Below are 18,269 nucleotides of genomic sequence, written 5' to 3'. Positions count from 1 at the left end.
ATAGCAACAATGCTGGTACAAGCTCAAATGTGAACTGATTCTTGGTCCAGGATTCTGGATTCTTGGCCAATCCACTGTTCTCCAAAAGGGGCTCTGAACCCTCAGGCAACCTCACACACCCTTTTCAGTTGGCCCAGACATTTTTCTGACCCTCTACATTGTGTCTCTTCCTCTGCCCACCAGCTTAAACATCCCTTCATCCTACGGGCCTTTCCCTGACCATCCAGATAGACTTGCCATTCATTTCCTATGCTATTGAAAAACTTTATTTGTATCTCTACTTGTCCTTACCTCACTGTCATCATCACCATAGCTACTACTATTTCTGAATAGTAAGAGGCTGAGCACAGGGCTAAACAGTTTGAGATTTTAACGTGTTGCTCCCTTTGCTCAGACAGATGAAGTTATTTCAATCTGACCTACCTAAGGGATGTGTCTGAAGCAGAAGTTATAAAACCCCTTCTATCTACAGCCTATGCTTCAGTGTGAAAGAAAGCTGGAGAAAGCGGAAGTGAGGAGGATGGAGTGAAAGACTTCATGTGGCTTTTTCTTTTTCCCCCTAATAGATCTCTTTAGAAAATACGTATGCGATTTTTCCCATCAGCATGGAAAAAAACATTAGAGAGAGACAGAGAGAGAGTCTATGGCCATGCCACCCTGAACATGCCCAATCTTGTTTGATCTTGGAAGCTAAGCAGGGTCAGGCAGGCCTGGTTAGTACTTGGATGGGAGACCACCTAGGAAGACCAAGTGCTGAAAGTGTAAAAAAAAAAAAAAAAAAAAAAAGACACATACACACAGAGAGAGGCAGAGAGACTGCCCCATTTCTCCGCCCTCCTTAGAAAACAGCTTCTGAGTTAGTGGTCTGCACTCGCTGTCTCTTTGGTGTATGGCATGAAGAGAAAACTATTCTACCCCTACCACCTCGGACTGTAGAAACTGCATAATTATATGATTAGTATAGTTAATGCATGTTGACAATTTGGATCCTTTAGCACCAAGGTTGGGTTTTCTGAGTCATCCATAACCGACCTTGGTATTTAGCAATTTAGTACAATTTATAATTTATAGCGCACCTATGGTCTGCTTGCCCAGCCAAGTATGAAAGATACAGAGACGAATGACGCACTTTGCTGTGTCCTGAAAGTTTCTGGTTTGGGAGCTCATAACTGGGGAAGACAAGCAAGAATTATGACTCAGGGAATACTATTAATAGACACTTCCTCTGTAGGCTTCAGGGAGAGATACAGTTAGAATCGTGTTCACGTAGGCATTGGAACCCTCCCTAAGCAAGTCTCGGACAACTAATTCGACTCTGAAATTCAGAGTTGAGCCTGTAAGATTAGACAGGATTTGTCCTTTATAGCCCAGGAGCCCCTCTTTCTTCCAGAGACCTCTATACAGTTCTTAGTCCCATGATCCTTACTGAGAGGGCTTTTAAAAATTGTTTTGATCAAAGTGAAAGATTTTAAGCTTTCAGTTTGGAGAATTTTGATAATCATATTGTAGATGAAAAACAGGCCACATACTAAACCTGACAGGCTCAGGGGTGGCCTGCATGGTGGTCTTCGCAAACTCAGAAACTGAATGTAATCACACAGGATTGTCTGAACATAAAAAGATTTAACTAAAAGTGAGTTATGATAGGTAGTCATATCCTGGGCCTGTAGCTTCCTTGACAAAGGTAATTCTTTACTTTAAGTAAGCCTGTCTGTTATCTTTTTACATAAAAGATAATATACTTTTGAAATGTCAGAATAATCCCTTTTTCTAGACCCTGCAGGGCACACACCCTGAACCAAGAACAAGCGTGTAGAACACCTCACTATTATCTTGTTCTTGGAATACCATCTCTGTGTGCTGTAAATGTTAATTATTAACTATCCTATACCCACCAATGTAAAAGAAGTATGTGTTTTTTCATTTTACTTTTTATCCAATCCTAGAGATTTCCTTGTTTTTCTTTCTTCCATCCCCTTACTCTACCAACAATGGATGCCATGTAACCCCCCTTATAACTCCTCCTTTGATTCTAAAGTATAAAATAAGCTGTAAAACTACCATTCTCCAGAGCATTTTCTCAGTCTGTTGAGATTTTGCTTCCTGGCAATTGTCAGTTTGGCTCAAATAAACTCATTAAAATACTCTACAGGTTTGAACATTTCTTATGTCAACAATGCATATTCTATAATGACCACTGCAAACAAAACAAAGAGTCTGCAAGACAACTTCCTAATATCCGTCTCCAATCAATCACCTAACAACCATGTTCTTACTTCTGTCTCTAAATTAGTTTTGACAATTTTAGATTTAATATAAGTGAAACCATAATGTATGTACACTTTTGTGTCTGGTTTCTTAAAATTTTAAGATTTAGCCATTTGAATTTTTGTATAAGTAGTTCATTCTTTTTTTTTTTCTTTTTTCTTTTCTTTTTGACCATTAAGAGGAAAGCTGCTCTGAACATTCAATTCTCTTTTGTAGAAATAGGTTTTTATTTTTTGTGGTAAATATTCAAGAGTGGAATGACTGAGTTATAGGGTAGATGGATGTTTAACTTAATAGAAACTAACAAACAATTCTCTTTTTGGGTGTGCCAACCTATACTCCTATCAGCCATGAAAGAGAATGCTCTGGCTGTTCTGATTTTAGCAACACTAGTGGATGTGAAATAGAATCTCAGTGTGTGAAGAGTTTTAACTCACACCTGTTTGACACCTTTCACACTCTCCTGGATGCTCACAGCCTACCTTTTAGGTAGGATGGGGGGTGTCTTAGGATGTTTGCAAATCAAAAATCTGATGCTCAAGGAGTGTGAGAGCCTCTCTCAGTCAACCAGGTGATGTGGTATAATAAAAAATAGGTATTTGATCTTTGTCCCTGGTTCCTGGAACAGAGGTCTTAAAATCCTTGGAATTTCCTGAGTGATGGGAGTGCCTCTTATTACCGAAATGAGCCCCTTTAGACTATACCTGCTGATGAGGTGACCCTAGGCAGGATCCTAGAGAACTTTGGGATGGAAGCTGGTTGCCAGAGGATTAGGACTTTCGGCAACACCACCTCCCCAGCACCCCCCACCCCAGCTCCTGGGAAGAGAGAGAGGCTGGAGATTGACTTCAGTCATCAAAGACTATGATTTAATAAATCATGCCCACCTTAACAACAACAACAACAACAACAACAAAAAATGAATTAAAAACTCTGAAACAAGGATGTTATTAGAGCTTCCAGGCTGCTGAACACATCCAGGTCCAGGGAAGGTGGCATGCCCTGAAATTGGTATGGAGGCTCTATACACTTTAAATCCATACCTTTCCCTATGAATCTCTTCCATTTGGCTGTTCATTCGTATCCTTTATAATAAAACTGTACTTATAAATAGAGTCACTTTCTTGCATTTTGTGAATCTTCTCAGCAAATTATCAAACATGAGGAAGAGTTCTGGGAACCTTGAATTTTTGGCCAGCTAGGTAGAAGTGAAGGTTGTCTGAGGAGTCCATTTGCAGCTGGCATTTGAAGTGGGGACAGTTTTGTGAGACTGAACCCTCAATCTGTGTGGTCTGTCCTAGCTCTGGGTAGTTACTATCAGAATTGAAACAAGCTGTTGAATTCCCAGTTGGTGTTGGAGAATTGAAGTTCCTGAGTTGGAATTAGGTATGTTACATCAGTAAAAACCACAGAGGCTGACTTTTAGCTATCTTCTCCCATAGCTTCTCTGTTTGCTGTGGGCACATAATTCTAAGTTGTCTTTTAAATGGTGGGACCTGCCAGTGTTAGGACGAAAGAGTGGCAAGGGAGCCCTCCTCCGAGCCATGTGAAATGTGCTGATGCTTGTGTTAAACAGCAGTCTCATTAGCTTTGTTTTTTTTTTTTTAGTTTTTCTTGCCTGAGGAGACATAGCCTCAAAAAATATTACTAAGAGGTATGTCACAGAATTTCCTGCCTTCTAGGTATTTTATGGTTTTAGGTCTTACATTTAAATCTTTAATTCACTTTGAATTTATTTTTCTATATGGTATAAGATAGCGGTCTAGTTTCATTTTCTTGCATGTATCTGTCCAGTTTTTCCAATACCATTTATTGAAGAGACTGTCTTTACCCCATTGTATATTCTTACTAGCAGTCTCATGATGTGAGCCTATGTCTCCATGGATTTGCCCAATACTATTTATCAAGCTTCCCAAGACAGACTCTTACAAAGACTGAATTTCAGAATGTGTCACAGAGCCAAAGAGAGAAGCAGACAACATAAATTGAGGAAGATAACATGGAGAAGAATTGCAAGAACGCTTTAATGGAAATGTGAATATCATCAATGAGCAAGACTAAATGACAATGAAGTGATACTGAGGGATGTTTTGAGTTTTGTTCTATTCTGAACATTTCAAAATACTAATAACAGGGTAGGATAAAATCTCCATTAATGTTATTTGAACAATTTGTTTATTTAAATTTTTTTTCAGAAATGAGTGTCTAGGACTTCCTCTCTTAAACTGAGTTGTTCAGCCTGAAGTCTGTTGCAATTTAGATTCTGAAGCTGACTTTATCGTAGGAATATCTAAATAATAACACTAAATTGCTAAGGCAACCCTTCCTGTTATCTGTCCATGAAAGCATCTGGGCAACTCCTGGTACACTGAGACTACACAAGCACATGAGCATGTATCGACAATCATGTAATGCTGAATTTTCTGTTCCATAGATTTTTAGAAGAAGCAGCCCTCCACATCATCTATTTTCATCACTTGCTGACAGATGAGAAACTCATCCTCGGAAAGATAAAGTGCTTATGTAAGTCCAGCTGGTCATTGAGAATGGTGAGAAGAGAGCCTCATCTATTCAGGCTTTTGCTCCTGTGTGGGATGCAGGTTGTGGGGCAAGGCCATACCTCTAGAGAGGAAAAACAAAGGAAGAGAATATAATGTCTCAGAAAAATAAAAGCTATGACTTATTGAGCATTTACCATGCGTCAGCACTTTGTTAATATTTATACACATCTCAGTCCTAAGGAGAGAAGAAAACTGAGCCTGGGAAAGGCAAAGTCAGTTTTCCAAGGTCAAAGGTCAAGTAAGTGGGCATTGACTATGTGGACTGAGCTCTAACTGTGCAGTGGTCCAGTGTAGTGACTGCTGCCCTCTTCTGGTTTAGATAGTCTCTCTTTTCTTTTGTTCGGCTGCTGTTGTGATTTGGGGTTTCTCAGCCTCAGTGTTCCAGAAACCATTGACAGCTCTTAGGCTGCCAATGCTCCTAAGACTGGTCCCTGATCACCAAAGAACCCATTGTTCTTGTGGGGGATGCTCAGGCTGGTTCTGAGTTACATGCATCCATTTTCTAAGATATTTCCTGTAGTTCTGAACATGGGACACCACACATGAAACACTACCATTCCAGGGATGACAGGGTTCAATCATTCCTCTTATTCATGTGGAATGCCTGCAGCCTTCACTTTGGTCTAGTCAATTGCTATCTTTTCCAGTGGCTGAAGGAATAGGTGCCACCTGTTTTATTGCATGTTCTGTGACTTCTACAGAGTCCCACGTGCTATGTGTGGGCCTGGGAACTGCATAGTCCCCCAGACACAGAGAAGTCTTTTTTTCAGCCTCAGGCTATCAGCCTCAGAAGGGAAAATCCCTGGTTCTCTACGAGCCTTTGCTGCTCTCCTGAACATGTCTGATTCCCAGTCCCATCCCAGGGACCAGCACAAACCTGCCTTTAACAAGACTTTCCTCAGCTTGGATTTAAATCTGAAAATCTGGAGAGGAAAATAGTGGATCCAAAAGACTTGAAGGCCAGAGCAAATATTTAGTGAGGCTTTCACATTAGGTTGAGAATAGAAAGAAGTAGTCTGTGCTAGGTTGCTCAGGGTAGGCCACACCCAATAAAATGGTGTGACAGAAGCCTGTGTCAGGGCCCTCAGTTTCTTCCTCTTTATCCCTGCAGACTTGATCCTGAACTAAAGCGGTCGATCCTCACCTACAACCTGCCTTGGCTGCAGTTTCAATCTCCACTCCTGTAAGTGGCCGATAAGCCCTCTAACACTCATGATTCCCCTGATGGGATGATGGGGGTGTGAGGAAGGCATTCTCTCCCCATTCTACAGATGGGCAGATTGATGCTTAGAAGCAGTAAGTGGCTTGCCTTTGAGGATACAGGGCGGTGTGAAGCCATACTGGGGCCAGGCTTTCAGACTTCTCCTCTAGGGTTTCTACGATCTCACTCTAATTCAATGTCTACCATCAGCCCTGAAGTTCCCTACTAGGGATCTGCTCTCCAGAAGGCCAGGCAGGAACATCTTAACATCTTTGGGGAATAATTTGTTCTTGCGGTGACTTACAGAATTATTCAACCCATCGCCTCCTGAATGTCTTTTCCTGTATACTCTGCAGGTGGATTGTCCTTCTGTGCCTGTAAAAGATCATGTCATCTCCCTTTCCCACACCTGTTTTCTTTGCTAGGGCCCCCCTTGCATGCAATACCCTGACCAGGATCCTGGTGGTGAGCTCCTCTTCCATATCCAATCCTAGTGTCCTTGCCTTCCCATTAGCTTTTTAATACATCCCCTCCTGCCTTAGCCTAGACACTAATCATTTCTTACTGGGGCAACTGGAATAGTGTCAGATAGGGTTCTCCTAGGGCCAATGTCTCCTGTTCCCTGTTGACCTGGGTATTTTGTCTTCTCTAGCTCACGCAGTGAGACTTCTTTGGTTGAAAGCAGTAGGAGCCTATTCTGGTAACTTAAACAGAAGAGGATGCACTGGAGGGATGTGAATTGGTTTATGGGGTTGAAGGGAGGGCTGGTGAGTTAGAACTGGAGCAGGCAGATGTCTAAGGTCTCCCCTACCTTCTTTAGTAAATCAAATGTCCACTACAATGGTCAACTCTTATAGTGTCTAGTGGTAAGGGAGCAGGGTCTGACTGAATGCAAGACTTCTTAGGACTCCAAGTGAAGAATTTGGGAGTAAGGAAATTGGGTGATGTCTATGTCTTTGGGAGTAAAATGAAATCAAATTTTGATAAGCCATGCAAACAGTCATTGACTGGAAGAAACAAGGCAAGGAGAGAGAGGGAGGGTGAGAGAAAGAGGGAGAAAGAGAGAGAGAAGGAGAGAGGGAAAAAGGGAGGAAGAATGAGACAAAGAAGGAAGAAAGGAAGATAATTCAAAACTGAAGAAAGGAAGATAATTTAAAAAGAAAAAAAGAAGAGACGGAGGGATCGAGGGAGGAAACAGGAGATTTGAGATTTGAGATAGTGGCAGTGGCTAGAACCTAGGAAATACAAACAGGTGTTAGTCAGAAAGTTTGAAACAGAGGGTCAGAGGTGGATCTTGGGAAAACTCCTTGAGCTGTGCGCACAGCCCCTGGAGCTTTGTGTGGGAGATTTGAGGCCAGTGTGAACAGAAAGTGATTCTTTAACAACCATTTGGGCCATAATGGGTACGTATAAGGGGAAGGAGAGGAATGAACCCCAAACCACTCCTCAGTACCCGCAGGGTGGCAGGGGCACTGAAATAGCCTAGGAGATTTGAGAGCCACCTGAGACAGGAGAAGATTCAAATAGCTAAGGCTATTTATTGAGTGCTAGGTTGTTTTAGGTCCTCTGTAAAGTGGATGTCACTGATTCCCTCACAGATGAGGACAGTCTGACTCAGAGAGATTGAGAGGCTTCATCAATGTCACAGCTAGAAAGAGGCACTACTGGATTCTGAACACAGGGCTCTCTGCTTCCAAAGCACACGTGCTTTCCTCCATACTACATACATGACCTCTCTGAGTGTGAATCCTGGATGCCAGGCTCAGGGAGGCTGGGGAACAGAGAGGGCTTGGGGCTTTTTGGGTAAGAGAATTTGAGGTAGGCAGAGGTGCCACCATATCAAGACAACTTTTCTATTCGGACCTCTCCTCAGATATCCCATTTCTGTAGTTGGGTGGGCAGCACAGGGGCTCTCTTTACCTCCCCCATGCTAAGCTTTCAGTGTCACCAGGATGCTCCTTCCCAAGTTCCCAGCACATTCCCAGCTGTTGATTGCTCCGGGGCCTGCTGAAATAAGTCCTGTGACCTGGCTGTTTTCTTAGACTGGTATGGTCACAAGGAGCTGTTTTGTTTTCCATCCCTGCTATTAACCCAAACATTGTCGTGCGACATCTGAATTTGGCTTTCAAGCACCCTTATTTTATCTCATTTCCAAGCCTGCCTCCATTTGTATACCTTTCAATACATTGTCTGGAAATCTTGTAATCATTCTGAAAGACAAGAAACCTTATTACTTTGAATTCTTTGCTGTCTCTTAATTAGCGGATTGAATAGAAATCAGTCATTAGATCAACTAAAAATGTCAAGTTCAGATGGGTCTGAGTTTTCACTTATATATTTTCTAGATCTTGGCCTAGCCCTAAAACAAATAAACATTTGAAAATTATCCAGTTCCTTTGTTTGATATGGTCACATAGAATACCAGTCTCTCATAAATGACAATTCTAGTGTCATTTCGGTAAATTCCATGATTAGCCTGTTGCCCTGATTAATAAGAGAATTACTAGATTTTCTTTTCTTTTGAGAGGAGCTTGAGAAATAATGCCAGCTTCCTATGTTCCCTTAAATATAAAAATGATACTGAAGTTGGTGGCACAGAGCATCATCACTCTCACTGCTGGTGGGTGACACTTCTCTTGTGGTCCCTGCTACATGCAGGATTAGAGCAAGGAGCAGTGACTCTCATAGTCAAACACTCGCAGAGGCTGGGGGTAATTTAGAGCAGAAGCCTTTTCATTTGGAAGGTGACTATGAGTTGCAGTGGAAGGAGCTGAGACTGAGCTTTCAGATCCTGTGCCTGCCACACTGGGGGGTAGGAGACTCCGAGGAGAGCAGAAGGAAACGGTATCCTCACCAGGTGTGGGGAGCTGAAGGTCACACTCTCACCCAATAGGGTTGCTTATTCCACTGACCCAAATTGTAACAACTTTTCTACAGACACGGAAAATATTGTTTGTATTTTGTACTCAACCACATTCTGTACTTGGTTCCACCCAATATGTGGTGCCAGTTCTGCCCAGTTGATTCTCTTGCTCTTCTTTTATAATCTCTTTACTTTAAGGGAGTGACAAGAACTGGCTACACATAATGAGAGTTTGTCAGTCACCATCCTAGCTGGGAGGATAGGCTACCATTCACGTAAGTGTGATTTTAGATTCCATTTCCAGTCTGGGGCCTTAGTCCATCACCCGCTGCTTCCAGCTATACCTTCTTGGCCTGTCTGCAGGGACCATAATGTTTATTCCTCTATATTCTAAGGGCACACAGCCTACGGCCAATTCTGATTTCAGTCCCCTGTCACACCCTAAACCTTTCCCTTTTTCTCCTTACAATAACTGTATTGCCTTTACAAACACTGGCCTCTGCTGTTGTGCTCTCTCAAGGCACATTGAGAAACCAAAGAGTGACTTAAAGACAAATTAGGCTGATGTAGACAGAGTGAGGGCCAGAGCTCAGATGTGACTGTGTCATAAGTACGTGTGTATGGGAAGGAGGGTAATAGCTTTAGGTAATGAGAGAAACTTTATTCTCTGGAGAGTGGGGAGGGACGTGCTGGCAAGAGCCCTGTTACAGAGGCCCAGACATGGCTGGGGACCAGGGGTGGGACTAGGCCTTGTTTTTAAGGCTGGATAAAAGCTCTAGTTATCTACAGGGCTAGTCCCAACTTTCCCTTAACTTATTCACCTTAGTGTGAAGACGTGGCTAATAAGATGTAGGCTTACTTTCATCTAACAGCCTGTGAACACAGGATGATCATTTACTGATCATCCTCGGATGCTGGAAGAGCAAGAGCTCATGAGACAAAACCACTCTCTCTAACAAGATAGGACTATATTTAGTTAACTGAAATATACTTGCGTGTATATATTTATGAATAAGGATAAACATACATTCATGTCTATATGGGACCATGTCACTGCAGAAACATGACCATGGTAACTGAAGTCAGAGTCATCCTTATCTCACTAGGTGGTGGAATTATCCAGCATTGTCGCATCAGTGAAACACCTCACAGCTTCCCTTATCTGTTTTAATTAGACATGGAAACCTTACAGTTAACTCTGCTTAGGGAAAGTGACTTTTCTGTTCAGTACTGAACTCTGAAGATGGAACAGAGTTTCTACTTTGCTTAATATATAGAATGAAAATATATTGGATGGGTGAAAATGTTTTGGAAATTATAAAGTATACATAAATGTCAGAAATTGTTTTTATTATTATTATTGGACCTACATGTATGTACATAGGAGCCCCAGCTTTCAACACATTAATTTTTATTTTAAGTACATGCAATCAAAAGTTTTCTGGGCCTGCTTGCCTTGGTGTCAAGGTCCAGTTTTGTCACTTGAGGAATCAAAAGAAATATAATTTAAACTCCAAGAGCATCTCAGATTGACATAAGACTTATAATTAAGTCTTTTAGAGGGCCAGCATGTGGGGAACACAATACACAACAAAGGTCTCACAAAATCCTTAGGATTGTTTCATTGCAGTTCTGCCATCATAGCCTTCTCCTGCACCCCCTTTCACAGGCTACAGTTCCTTTTCTGGTCTCTCGCAGAAGCTCTGGCCAGGATAACCTCTTATCTTTTATAGCCATTCTCTTGGTCCTTGGCTAAACACCACAAAGGATTCAGAATCCTGCTTCCACTCACGCATTCAAGGTAATGTAGGGGAAAGATTATAAACACTTTATGCCATATTTTTATTTTTTGTGATATATACTAAAATACTCATTTAAATTGGGTTTAAAGCTTTTTTGGACTACATGTTCCATAGTAGTCCAAATAGTGTGGGAAACTGCATTTTAATAACGACTCGCAAAGGGTCCCCTGTGGGATACACAGGGACAAGTATCTTTGTGTCATTTACCCATGAAGAAACAAAGGTTCAGAGGAGCAATTTGACTTGCCCAAATCATGGAGCCCTCGAAGGGCAGAGGTTGGTGTTAAACCCAGGTCTTTTGGCTTCAATTTTAAGGTTATGTCCACTAACTCTCAGAAAGCAGGAACTGAATCTCATTTTTATCTTTAATCATGTGTCACATCTTCACACAGAATAAATTGAGTCGTGTTGCTGCACAAGCTGGTGGTGTTTCTAGCAGTAACGTTGCCTGAAGGATGATGAGGGTAGGTTGAGAGTATATGTGGTGGGGAGCAACCTTTGGGACTCAGACTGGGTGACCATCATCTCATTTTTGCTCTGGGAGCCCACACAGAGGAATAATACTGTCTAGCTACTCAAGTGGGGCCTCACTAAGACTTTTAGTTCCTAAGCCCCCAAAGCTGCTTTTCTTGATGGAATGCAAATCTTTCTCTGCCTGGAGCCCTGCCAAACCTTGGCAGGATTAAATGTGACATTCAGTTCCAGATTAATCCACATTGGAACAGTTTTGCTAAAGTAGAGACTACTTATTTATTTAATTTTCTGAAACCCTGAAACAGCTTTAAGGACAAGGTTTTGGATTTCTGCACATAAGATGCATAAACATGGTTTGTTTTATTTTTATAATGGATATCCATGATAATTATAATAAAATGGTATCTTTTAACATTTATTTAGAATTTATTTCTTCTTTTAAGCTTGATCCCAGGAATTTTGTCTGGAATTTAAAGATGTGTATAACTTCAGTGTGAGAGGAGTGCAATCCTCTTTATAAATTTTCCACTAAGCACGCTCAAGCTTGACTCCCCCATTCACAGGAAAACTCCTGCATCACAGAGCAACCCATATCTCCTCCAACAGCACTAACTGGCTGAATGTCTGTACTGAAGTGAATCAAGGCACATAAAACCTGGGTGGAAGAGTTATTAAGTCTGGGAGGGACTCGAGCCAGCTCCTTCATTTTATAGTTGTGAAAACTGAGGCCCAAGGGAGGGAAGTACTAGGAATCAGAAGCTCCGGTTTTGATCAGTTCAACTGTGAGATCTCCGACTTTGCCCAACCCAGATATCCTGACTCCTAGTACCCTTCCACTGTACTTTAGCCTTGCCCAGCTGACCAGTAATGACATGGCTTTGAAATATTAATCGAATTGATTTAAATCAATTAAATTATTAATTAATAAATGTATTAAAGGTGTGTACTTACAACTTTTTAATATAATATTATGGAGGGCTCAGGGCTACCTGAACATTTTTCTGGGGGTTAAAAAGAAAGTCTTATAAAAAACTTAAATATTAGAAAAAGTTTCAAATTATTATGCAGAGAATATAGATCAGAAACACATATTTCTGTGATGATTGTTCATGATGATTCAAAGTCATTGCCTAGAGCAAAGTAGCCATCACACTATATAGCAGGGGTTCTCAAAATGTGGTCCCTGAACCAGCACCATCAACATCATGGAAAATTTGTTACAAAGGAAAAGCTCAGGGATGGGACCGCTGCAACCTGTGTTTTCACAAGCCCTCAAGGGAATTTCCATGCGTACTTAAGTTTGAGACCTACTACTGTACAGAATATTGTCTTCCTGCCTATGTAACTGTGTGATGATTACTTTTGTATGTCAGCTTGGCTAGGCCATGTTTTTGGTCAAGCATCAGTGTAGATGTGCTGTGAAGCCTTTTTTTTTTTTTTTCAGATTTAAATAAATAGATTTTGGGGTAAAGTAGATTACCCTTCATAGTGCATGTGGACCTCATACAATCAGTTGACAGGCTTAAGAGACTGAGTTCCCTTGCAGAGAAAGAAATTCTGCCACAAGACTGTCCTGGAACTCAAGAACCAAACATTAACTCCTGCTAGAATTTCCAGTCTGCCAGGGTGCCCTCTAAATTTTGGACTTGCCAGCCCCTACAACTATGTGAACCAATTCTTTAAAATCCCTTGCCCTTTCTCTCTCTGTGTCTCTCTGTCTTTCTCCATCCTATTGGCTCTGTTTCACTGGACAATACAGTGTTAGAATCCAATTTCTGCAATCTTTCTCACTTAGCTCACTTAGATGCACAATCTTTCTTAGTGCAAGACTCTAGAGAGCTACATTCATTAGTCAGGAATTAGTACTGGCATGAAACTTAATAGCTATTCAGGACTTCAAGTATTAACTAGAAGCTTAAAATTTTGTAGGTGTACCTGATTTATTGCATTTATGTAAAAGTCTTTGTATAGATGCATATTTTTATTTCTCTTGTGTAAGTACCTAGAAATGGAATGGCTGGATCATTTGATAGGAATATGTTTAACTTTTTAAGAAATGGTCAAACTGTTTCCAATGTGATTGTATCATTTTACATTTTCACTAGCAGAGTGTGAGAGTTTCAATCCTTCCACACCCTCTCCCACATTCAGAATGATTGGGTTCTTCCATTTTAGTGATTCTAATGGGTATATAGTGGTGTCTCATTATGGATTTAATTTGCATTTCCATCATGACTAACGATGTTGAACACCCTTTTATGGGCTTATTTATCTTCTATATATTGTGTTTGATGATGTGTCTTGCAAAACTTTTCCCATTTAAAAAATTGGTTTGTTTGCTTTCTCATTATTGAGTTTTGAATGTTCTTTATAGATTCTGAATACAAGCCCTTATAGATTTATAATTTGAAGACATTTTCTCTCATTCTGTGGCTTTTTTAAAATTCGTACATAGTGTCTTTTGAAGAAGACAAGTTTTATTTTTGAAGTCTAATTTACTTTTTTTTTTTTTTTTTGGTGAATCATCCTTGGCGTCATAGTTAAGGAATTTTTGCCAAACCCAAAGAAAAATAGTTTCACCTATGTTTTTTCCCAATAAGTTTATAGTTTTATTTAATAGTGGTAGATGATACAAAGTATGGGTGAGAATTTATTTTTATTCAGATGGATAGGAAATTGCTTCAGCATAATTTGTAAATAAACTTCTTCTGACATTGAATTGCCTTTGCACCTTTGTCAAATCTCAGCTATTCTCCTGTGTAAGTCTATTTTTGGACTGTTCATTTTCTTTCATTTATCTATTTGTATATTTTTTTGCCCAAATACCACATTGTTTTGATTTCTGTAGTATAATATTGTTTTGAAATTAGATAGTGTTAATTCTTTAACTTCATATTTTTTTTTCAAAATTTTATTTAGATACTTCTGAATTTTAGAAGCAGTGTCTCAGTTTTGATAAAAAAGAAAGTCCTGCTTTTTGGGTTTACACTGGAATTGGGATTACATTGAATCTATAAATCGAATTGTAGAGAATTGATATCATAATGGTATTATATCTTCTGATCCACAAATTGCAATGTCTCTCTCTATTTTTTGAGTTCTTTACAATTATTCTCAGCTATATTTTGTGGCTTTTAGTGTATATAGGTTATAAAAATACATCGTCAGATCAATTCCTAAGTATTTCATATTTTTGATGCTATTGTAAATGGTACTGTGTTTTAATTTCTGATTGTTCATTGCTAGAATATACAAAACACAATCTATCAGTATATTGATTCTCTATCCTGAAACCTTGCTAAACTTGCTTATTATTTCTAGTTTTTTAATTTTTTAATTTTTAATTTTTTTTTTGTAGTGTGCACTGGATTTTTTGACATTGACTAGCAGGTCATCTATGATAAAGATGGTTTTATTTCTTTCTTCCAATCTCAATGTCTTTTTATTTCTTTCTTTTGCCTTGTTGTGTTTGTTAGAAACTCCAGCAACATGTCAAGTGGAAGCTGTAAGAATGGACATCCTTTGTCTTGATCTTTCTCTTAGGGGGGAAACATTCAGTCTTTCACTATTAATTGTAATGTGAACAGTAGATTTTTCATAAAGGTCCTATATCAGGTTGAGGTTATTCCTCCTATTTCTAGTTTCCTGAGAATTTTTATGTTAAATGAATGTTAGATTTTTGAAAATGTTTTTAGTATGTCTATTGAGACGCTTATATGTTTTTTTTTTTTTAATTTACGAATATAGTGAATTACATTGATTGACTTTCAAATCATAAGCCAACCATGCATTCCTGAGATATACCTCACTTGGACATGATGTATTATCTTTTCATATTATTGGATTTGATTTGCTAACATTTTGTTTAGCTCTTTTTTTTTTCATCCATGTTCATGGGGATATTGGTCTATATTGTTTTTTTTACCTGTAATGCCTTTGTCTGGTTTTGGTATCAGGGTAATACCGGTCTCTTAGAATGGATTGAGAAGGACTTCCTTCTTAACAATTTTTTGGAAGAGTTTATGTAGAATTTGGTATTAGCTTTTCCTTAAATGTTAGGTAGTAGAGCCATATGGGTCTAGAGTTTTCTGTTAGAGATGATTTTAAAGTACAATTTAATTAAAAAAACAAAAAACAAAAAACAACCTCCACCTTTTAATTTCATTGATTTTCTCCCTTGTTTTTCTATTTTCCACTCCACTGACTTATGCCCTTATCTTTATTATTTCCTTTCCTTTTTTTATGTTGAGTTAAATTTGCTCCTCTTTTCTAGTTTTTTATTTTTATTTTTTAAGTTGGAAGCTGAGAACACAGATTTGAGCTTTTTTTTTTTTTCTTTTAACCTACTTCAGTGCTATAAACTTACCTTCAGGTACTGCTATATCCACATCCCATTAATTTTGCTGTGTCATGTTTTGACCCTGAAATCACAGTTTTCTTCTCACTGTGGGTCATTTTCCCTGCCTCTTTGCACATGGGCCATTTTTTGTTGCATGACATGCATTATTACTTTTTTCTAGTTGTGTGCTGGATATTTTTGATTTTCTCTATTTATTTTTAAGCTGTGTCTGGGGCACAGTTAAATTACTTAGAAACAGTTTGACCTTTCAGGTCATGCCTTTAAACTTTCTTAGGGGGAACAGGGGCTGTGTTTACTTAAGGTTAATCATTCCCTACTCTGAAGCAAAGCTCTCCCTAATACCTCATGGTTTGTGAGGTGTTCAGTCTGGCTGATGTGGGAAGAGACAGTATTCCAGTCCTGCATGTATGCTGGGTATTCTCCCCTCTGATCCTGTCAGGACATTCTTTCTGGGCACTGGTAATTCCCTGTGTGCATGTGCTGACCAGCACTCTGCTGCATACTGTGCAGTTTTCTAGAGTTGTCTCTCTGTGCAGCTTCCTTTTCCTTCTTTCTTTCCTCTGCCTCAGTTTCTTTGGATTGTGCTTTATCTCCTCAACTCATGGAGTCTGTGAGTTGTGCCAGGGTCCCCTCTTTGTGTTGTAGCCTGGAAACTCTCTGGGCAATGATTTTGTTTCCTGACTCTCAGAGATAACTGTTCTTTGTGTCTTGAAAAGTGTTATTTCACATAGTATGTTAGTTTTTTCCCCCTGGTTATTTCAGATGAGAGGCAAAATCTTGTTTCTGTTACTCCATCTTGGCCATTTAAACCTCTTAACAATCTTATAGGTCGGGATTATTATTACCCTATTTTACAAATAAGAAAACTTCTGCACAACTATCTTAAATAACTTCCCAAGGTTACCCACTAGAAAGTGGCAGTGTCTGAGGGGAGCCCAGTTTTAATTCACAGTGTGCTCTCTCTCCATTTCTGAGCTCACACAGCCGAGGAGGTGGTGTGCTCAGCATCTGCTGGAGGGCAGCAGAGGTCTAGTAGTGTTTGGATAAACTCGGTGGCTTTCCCTGCTGTGGCTTCTTTCACTTGGTTCTTGTTCTTGTCTCCTATCCTGTCATGGCTTTTGTGTACACTCTTGGTGATTTCTTAGCTTTAAGCTTTGTTGTCTCAAATACTGTGGGCTGAGATGAAGCCGCAGAAATATTCCTCTGAGGGCAACCGCAGAAATATTCCTCTGAGGGCAACAGGTTACAGAGCCCCAGGCAAGGGGAGCTGAGAGGAAGCCGTATTAAGCTAACCACAAATGACACATGGTGTGGAAAAGCTGATTTCCCTTTGCTTTCCAGTGTAACTTAAACACAATCGTATAAGGTTTAAAAACATGTCTACAAAATTTTGCAAGCCTACACATGGTCATAGTTTCACTTGCACTTGGTGGTCTAAGGCTTCTCTGACTTCCCCACCTCCACACTCATAGTGATGACAAGGTTGGACAATTATTCTGCTTATTAAAAAAAAAATGATTGCTTTCATAGCCCTTGATGAAATATGTAAAAAGTGATTAAGTGCCATAAACTCATTCTTCAAGTAGGCTGTTTGAGGAACTGATATCAATTGGTTACTCTTGTTGAAAATTCTGGAGCTAAAATAAGCCATCCACTGAATGCAGAGGCAGCCTTTTTGACATTTTGGAATAGTCTCCTTCCTCCAGGCACAAATATAGGAACTTGAAGGACAAGAGGAGGCAGAAGACAGATACTAGAAACCTTAACAGAATGCAGCTGTGCAGAGACCACCAGGCTCCATACATGTGTGTTCATACCTCCTGAGTCTGGGCTCCTGACAAGCTCACCTTTGTACCCTGTGGAGCCACCCAGCTCTTTGTCAGTGCCAGTATGCATTTTTAATCAAACTTAATGGATTTGGGCTGCTTATATTTATGATCTCAAAGCTTTCAAAACATTTTTTTCATTTATTTATTCAATAATGTAAAATACATTGGTTTTAGAGAAGGAACTTTGTGTCTTGTTTCTATCAATTACTGTGTGTCTATCTTTAGGTTTCAGTTTCCTTTTCTGCTTAATGTGTATCATAAAACAACAGACAAAATAACATAATTAAAGTTCTTAGCATGTCAATAATTTTATTATGTCAATGATTTTATAATTATTGCTGTAATGTTTCTGATATTATATAGTAAAAGAAAGTTAAGAGTAATTAAAAGAACTTTCAAAGCAGAGCAGAAATATGCTCATCTTTTTAAAAAGTTTCAGTAGCTTTAGGGTGTCACTGGGAATGACGGCCACATATAAAAAGCTAACCGACTGTGTGTTCATGGCCACCAGAATGAAGCTCAAAGCACAACCTACTGGACCATTCAAATCTCACATACTTATCAAGTTATTGTAAATCTCAGCACATTCCAATGAGCCACATGCATGATGCATGTGGGGTAGGTGGGACAGTTTCCCCTTTTGGCCCACTGAGAATTTGCTTTTCTCCAGGGGCCACTATTTCTTAAACTCTGTCCAGTGGAATTCAAAGAATTATTTCAGGAGATTGTCCTGGCTTACTTCCTCCATCTAGGTGGTGGAATGGAGCCACAGGAACATCAGAACAGGGTTTGTACTCCTAGTCTGGGGGATGGTAACAATGCAATTCTGGGAGGATCTGTCTCATGGAAACAGCTCCTGAACAAGGGTGGGAATGAGACAGATCCCTGAACATGGCAGATGTGGAGTTGAA

At 39.7% G+C, this 18,269-nt stretch overlaps 1 long non-coding RNA gene across 1 annotated transcript in view; it reads left to right on the top strand.

The window, feature by feature from the left end:
• The window catches only part of LOC118603947, a 40,199-nt gene extending 34,133 nt beyond the window's left edge, over window positions 1-6,066 (top strand). Inside the window, exons 2-3 of the long non-coding RNA XR_004951493.1 lie at window positions 4,703-4,791; window positions 5,941-6,066. This is a non-coding gene — a long non-coding RNA (uncharacterized LOC118603947). The remainder of the gene's footprint in view (window positions 1-4,702; window positions 4,792-5,940) is intronic.
• The last annotated feature ends 12,203 nt before the right edge of the window (window positions 6,067-18,269 follow it).

Source organism: Rousettus aegyptiacus, unplaced genomic scaffold, assembly GCF_014176215.1.
Source record: "Rousettus aegyptiacus isolate mRouAeg1 unplaced genomic scaffold, mRouAeg1.p scaffold_m13_p_6, whole genome shotgun sequence".
In the NCBI taxonomy this organism is placed as follows: Eukaryota; Metazoa; Chordata; class Mammalia; order Chiroptera; family Pteropodidae; genus Rousettus; species Rousettus aegyptiacus.
This window is presented reverse-complemented; position numbering and strand designations above follow the sequence as displayed.